Here is a 6,000-nt window from a genome sequence, read left to right as displayed (position 1 = left end):
CCATTAGTTAATCCATGCTCACAGGAATTATATAACAGTAGGAATCACAGGGCTACCCAGGGTCTAGCTGCCACAGGCCCCTTGACCTGTGGCAATTCTTCTGGCATCTATATAGAAATTAATATGATGACATACATCTTCACCTGTGATTACCAGGTAATGTATGTGTTCATCCTAAAATGATAAACTGAGGACCATGTGTCTTTCACATTTCTACAGAAGTTCTTTCAGGATGATAGGCACATTATAAACATTTATCAAATATCTGTAGGTTAAAAGAAATCAAAGCCTTGATTTATTTTTTTTTAAAGATTTTATTTATTATGTATACCATGTTCTGCCTGCATGTATACTTGAATGCCAGAAGAGGGCACCAGATCACATACATTATGGATGGTTGCGAGCCACCATGTGGTTGCTGGGAATTGAACTCAGGACCTCTGGAAGAGCAAGCAGTGCTCTTAACCTCTAAGCCATCTCTCCAGCCCCAAAGCCTTGATTTATGAAAGCATTTCTTCAGGGTAAATGCAGTGACCATGAACCACTGATGAGAGATGGAGGGGCAACGTGACAACGAACGGGGACCCTGGAGCCACTATACAAAGTCTGGGTTTCAGTGTGCAGCTCTGCCACTTTCTCTGAGACCTTAGGCAAGGACCTACCTTTCTTGGTGCCTCAGTTTCCTCCTCTGTGGCATAGCTATGACACTGTTTTCCTCTTCAAATAGTTCTTATAAGGTTGAGGTAAGTTAATATTTGACGAACATTTCGAGCTGTGCCTAGCTCACAGCAGCATTATGTTTGTTGATTAAAAATTAAATGCCTGCTGTGAGCCAGACACTGCGCTGGGAGCCGGAGGACACCGCTGAGCAGGACCAGGTTTCCGTGTTCATAGCACAGTTCAAAAGCCGGGTAAGTTTTTTCCTATTCTATTTTTTTATCCACCATTCCATAGCCAAGAACAGAACCATGCTTTTATTGTTTTTGCACCTTAAACAGATTGACTTTGAACAATTTAGTTACTGTTGAGAAAATCTTGTGTAAAAGAGCCAAGAGCATTTTCATTAAAAGGAATTCAGAGGCCTAGAGAGATAGGTCAGTCAGTGAAGTGTTTGCCTGTACATAAAGACCTGATAACCCCTCCGCCCCCGTGCCCATGGGAAAAAGACAGGCATGGTGTTAGGTGCCGGTAATCCCAGAACTGGGGAGCTGGAGACAGGAGGACGCATAGGGCTTGCTGGTCAGCTAGTCTAGGCGAATCAGCAGACTCTAGGTCCAGTGAGAGGCCCTGCCTCAGAAATAAGATGAAGAGCAATTGAAGAACAACGCCTACTTCTGCCCCCTTCCCCCAACACGTGCACATATTCAAAGCCAGGCACTGTGGTACATGTCTGTTCATTCAGTACTTGGGAAGGTGGGGCAGGAGCATTAGGAATTTAAAAGCAGCCTGGCTACATAGCAAGATCCTTTCTTCTTTCTTTCTTTCCTTACAAATTCATAACAAGGAATTTATTTAAAGGTATTGGAGACAGGGTTTTCTTTTAGGACTTCCTGCTTACAGTTATGGTAAAGAGACTTTCAGGCTATTTGAGAACTCAGACACATTCAGGTTTCAGATGAAGAGGAGACTGAGTCATAGAGAGAGTGCCCCCACTCAGCCAATGGCACGTAGGGGTTGAAGGCCTTTCAGGGTGCTTCCCTGTAAGGAACAGCTTCACAGCCCACATCCTTGAAGGGCTGGAAGTATTAGTCTTGCAAAAGAATAAACTGGCCCATGACAAATGGCATATTTTTCTTCTAAGGGATAGTATGAGAGCCAGATCACAATGAACTACAGTGCCAGCTAAGAGGGTTCTTGGCTATCTTCCAAATCGAGGAGAGAACTGAAAAAGAACATTGCACATGAAGTCGGCAGGGTGTGAGTGCCAACTCCAGCTCTGCAGAGCCCTCTAACAATGGTGCCCCCTGTGTCTCCCCACAGGGCTACATTTCAATTAGATGTTATGCTGTGTGTGTGTGTGTGTGTGTGTGCGCGCGCGCACGCTTGCCTTACCAGTCTGTGAAAAAGAAGGGAGGCAGAAGTGGTAGGTTTCCCTGAGCCTGGAACGCTTTTCTTTTCATTCAGTATTTAGTGACCTTGTATTTGTCTTTCCAGACTCAAACAGAGGATTCTCATAATGATTAACTAGGTGCTATCAATCCATTTGGGTTATACCCTTGTGTAGATTTCCTCACTAAACTAAAATCACATCTTCCTCTATTGTTCACGTGCTGAGTCCCTGTGAGGGCAGAGGCATGCATCTTATCTTTCTGCATGCCACACCTGGCTTCTAATACATGTGGAGTGAATGGATGTTTGTCTCCAGTACTCAATATCAAATGGCATGTCTGCTTTTGGTTCAGAATTTCTAGGTGCTAGAGGCCTGTGGGTAAAAACGCTTGCTTCCCAGGATGCAAGTCTGGATACCCGAGTTCAGTCTCCGGGCCCCTGAGCAAAGGTGGAAGGAGAGAAGTGGCTCCACACAGTTGTCTTGTAACCTCCACATGTGCACCATGGCACGCCTTCAACAACAATAAGAAGAAATATGAATTGTTTAAAAAGCACCCCTAAGAGTTGGGAATTACTATCACACTAGTTACTCTTTCTATGAGGCGGACACCATTGTTGCCAGCATCATTTCCTTGAAGTCCAAAAGAACTAATCCTCAAAAAATATCATTCCTGAACTTGTGTGTGTGTTTGGGAGGGGGTGTGGACCTAGTGCAAAGGTGAAGGTTGCAGGCACAAAGGTGATTTCACCTGTTGGACCCCCTGGAATTATGATTACAGGTGGTTGTGAGCCACCCTGTGAGTGCTGGGAATTGAACCTGGGTCTTCTCAAGAGCACCAAGGGCTCATGTACACTGAGCCATCTCTTCAGCCCTGAGATTTCATGTTTGTTGGCGCTAACCTTCTCCCTCTCTCCTAGGCAGCATTGTCTTTGTAGAATGAAGTGACTCCTTCAATCTGATTCGTACAGTGAATGGTAATTTTATAGAGTAAGATATGAAGGATAGTTACCAAGATGCCAAAGCAGATTGCCCTAACTCCTAAGAAAACTCTGTGGAGCTGGAGGGATGCCTGCAGTGAAGAGCATGGCTGCGCCTGCAGAGGAGCCATACTGGGTTCCAGGACTCACACTGGGCCTGCAACTCAAGCTCTAGGGCATCCAGGGTCTTTTTCAGACTCCAAAGATAATTGTACTCGTGCACACACATGTGTGCACAAAGAAACATACACACATGTATAAAAATAAGCCTTAAAAAAATACTAGTCAGTGGATCACCCAAACCACTGCTTCCTGTCGGCTTATCATTTTGTCTTACACCATTTTATGTCAGGGCTTGCTATCTACAAGGTCTACAATATTTTTTTTTAAGATTTATTTTTAATTGTATGTATGTATGTATGTGGGAGAGTTGGGTGTGTACACACAAGTGACGGTATAGGCAGATGCTGGAGGTGTTGGGTCCACTGTTGAGCTGAAGTTACAAGTGGTTGTGAGCCACCTAATATGGGAGCTAGGAACTGAACACCATGCTCCAAAAGAGCAGTGCTTGTCCTTACCTGCTAAGTCATCTCTCCAGCCCTCTCTCTAAATTGCATGTATGCTTGTTTGTTTTGAGACAGGTTTCTCTGTGTAGCCTTGGCTGTCCTGGAATTCCCTCTGTAAACCAGGCTGGCCTGAAACTCAGAGATCCACCTGCCTCTGCCTCCCGAGTGCTGGGATTAAAGGTGGGTACGCCTCCCCTATACTCTTTTAAAATCGTGATTGTATATTGTAATAGGAATTACCTTCAGTTGTAGAAGTGTGTACAATGTACCACTTTCTGGATAAGATGTAGGCATGTGCACAGGTATGCACAGTAGCCTGTATCTCTGTAAGGATACATAGTACTCAAATAATTACCGGTTGTCTAGCAGGCAGGGTGGGAAGACTTCCTCTTAACAATCTTTTTGTACATGTTGGGGTTAAACCATATAAATCACCTCACTCCCTTTCAGAGGAAATGTAAGCCAATAATAATTTTATCCTTAATACTTTGTCGTCATGCCTTGCCACGGGGATGTTTGTGCCAAATTAACATGATGCAGGAAAATAGAGCTTAAGTGCATGGTTGGTGCATGACATCTGTAGACAGTGAATTAGTCCAACCCAGTTGTCTAAAACACCACTTGTGTTTTATGATCATTTTCTATTTTTAAAATTCTTTCATTTTCTTCCCGATTCAATTAACACGTTTTTATTTAGTGCCTACTGTCTGCCCAGTACTGCCCTCGGGATTCTAGGAGATATAAATGATGCCTCCATGAAACAATTTATAATATTCGTGCCAAGTGCGGCAGCCACAGGGTGGCTAGAACTTTGTCTTGGAAAGCTAGTCCTGGTTTGAGTTGGAAAAACTTGGAGGGCTGACACAAATGGGAAGGAGTTCTGGAGACACCACCTAGATTCTCTTGATGGGGCCAGAGTGCATGTCTGGAGAGAAGACAGCCAATAAGGGTGGCCAGGGAGCCATCCTAGCTCACACCTAGAGGTCTGGTAGCTGAACTTCACCTTGCACAATCATTGGGAAGGACTGACAAACCCAGAGAGGTAACTATGGAGTAGCTCAAAGGGAAAGAACACTGAGGAGCTGATGTCAGGTGCTCACCCTGAGGGTTAGCAAGAATACAGTATAGTAAGCATAGTAGCTGGGCCTAGAACTCAGTGAAACCTTTCAGTTTACTGGACTGTGATGCTCAATTCCAGATTACAGGAGAGGAAGCCAGCACAGAGGCGGGTTGGAGATGGGGTCTGAATCCAAACAATCTGACCCTGGAGCTTCCATCCTTAATGGTTCCATTCTGCACTGAGTACGCGTACAGCTCTCACGGGGGACCTTGTTCAGAGGTCTTTCACAGTTCTCTCTCTACCACTCTCCTGGTTTACCTCTTGGTTGGTCAGTCCTTTCCAGCGGTTCCCCAAAGTAAGGCTCAGCTATCAGACCCACAGGGGTGATCTCGAATGGCTAGCCTGGTCACCCTTGTTTCTATAGCTCTTACCTCCAGCATGCCCTCGGGTCCCTATCCAGTGGATTCTGGGGAGCAGCACCTCCAGTCAGCCTTCCACTTCTCTCCAAGTCTCTCAGAGTTCCTACAGAGGAGCGGTGTGTACTTGACTGGAGAGGCATGCCCGTGTGTGTGTGTGTGTGTGTGTGTGTGTGTGTGTGTAAAACGTCTTAAACTGCCTTCAGCCTCGCACAAGAGCTCACCAGTAACCCCAGTAACTTTACAGACCACCACGAAATACTGCAACAGAACCCTTTCCACCTGGGCTCAAAATAACGCCCCCTCCCTTTCTTTTATTATTATTATTTTTTTCAAGGCTCTGCTCTATTGGGAAACTTAAAATAACTGGTCACACGGTTAAAAACAGCAGCGGCGCGCCCCCTCCCCGGCGGCCGGGCGCAGCTGTCCGGCCTCCCCCGCGCCCCGCCGCCCGCATTCCAACTCTCTGAGGTCACGCGCCGCCGCCTCCCCGGATCCGCGCGCCCGGCCCAGGGGGAGGGACACGGGCCCGCAGCTCCGGCCGCAGCCCCCGAGCTCCCCAGAGAGTCCCGCCGCGGCCGGGCCGGTGCGGCAAGCTGTGCGGGCGGCGCGCGGGCCCGGGGCGAGGGCGGGCGGGCGGGCGGTGGCGGCCACCGTGCGGAGCCGGGGAGGCGGGACGCCGAGAGGGCGCGCGGCCCCGACCCGGCGGGAGCCGGAGCAGGTGAGGCGCGGGGGACCCGGGCAGGGGCGTAACAAAGAGCGGAGTCTTCGCTTCCCAGCCTCGCTCTGATCTCCTAGAGTCATTTCTAAAAAGGGTCTGGACCGTCTATTCCGGACTCCTCCGCGGATGGCTGCGGCTTAATCCCGGATCAGCGTTTGAAATCTTGGGCATAGTTGTGCCTCTCGGAGTACGTGGAGTTTGAAAGTTGCC

General features: G+C 47.7%; 1 protein-coding gene across 2 annotated transcripts in view; it reads left to right on the top strand.

Annotated features, from left to right (window-relative positions):
• Window positions 1-820: 820 nt before the first annotated feature.
• Ptpn21 (protein tyrosine phosphatase non-receptor type 21) overlaps window positions 821-6,000 on the top strand; it is a 58,986-nt gene continuing 53,806 nt past the window's right edge. The window contains exon 1 of one of the 2 annotated variants that reach the window (XM_021663981.2): window positions 821-911. The gene's annotated coding sequence lies outside the window, so the exon portion shown is untranslated. Of the gene's footprint in view, window positions 912-5,668; window positions 5,791-6,000 lie in introns of those variants that run through there. The other variant, XM_021663980.2, reaches the window with a different exon arrangement.

The sequence above is a fragment of the Meriones unguiculatus genome, chromosome 7 (assembly GCF_030254825.1).
Source record: "Meriones unguiculatus strain TT.TT164.6M chromosome 7, Bangor_MerUng_6.1, whole genome shotgun sequence".
NCBI classification, from domain to species: Eukaryota; Metazoa; Chordata; class Mammalia; order Rodentia; family Muridae; genus Meriones; species Meriones unguiculatus.
This window is presented reverse-complemented; position numbering and strand designations above follow the sequence as displayed.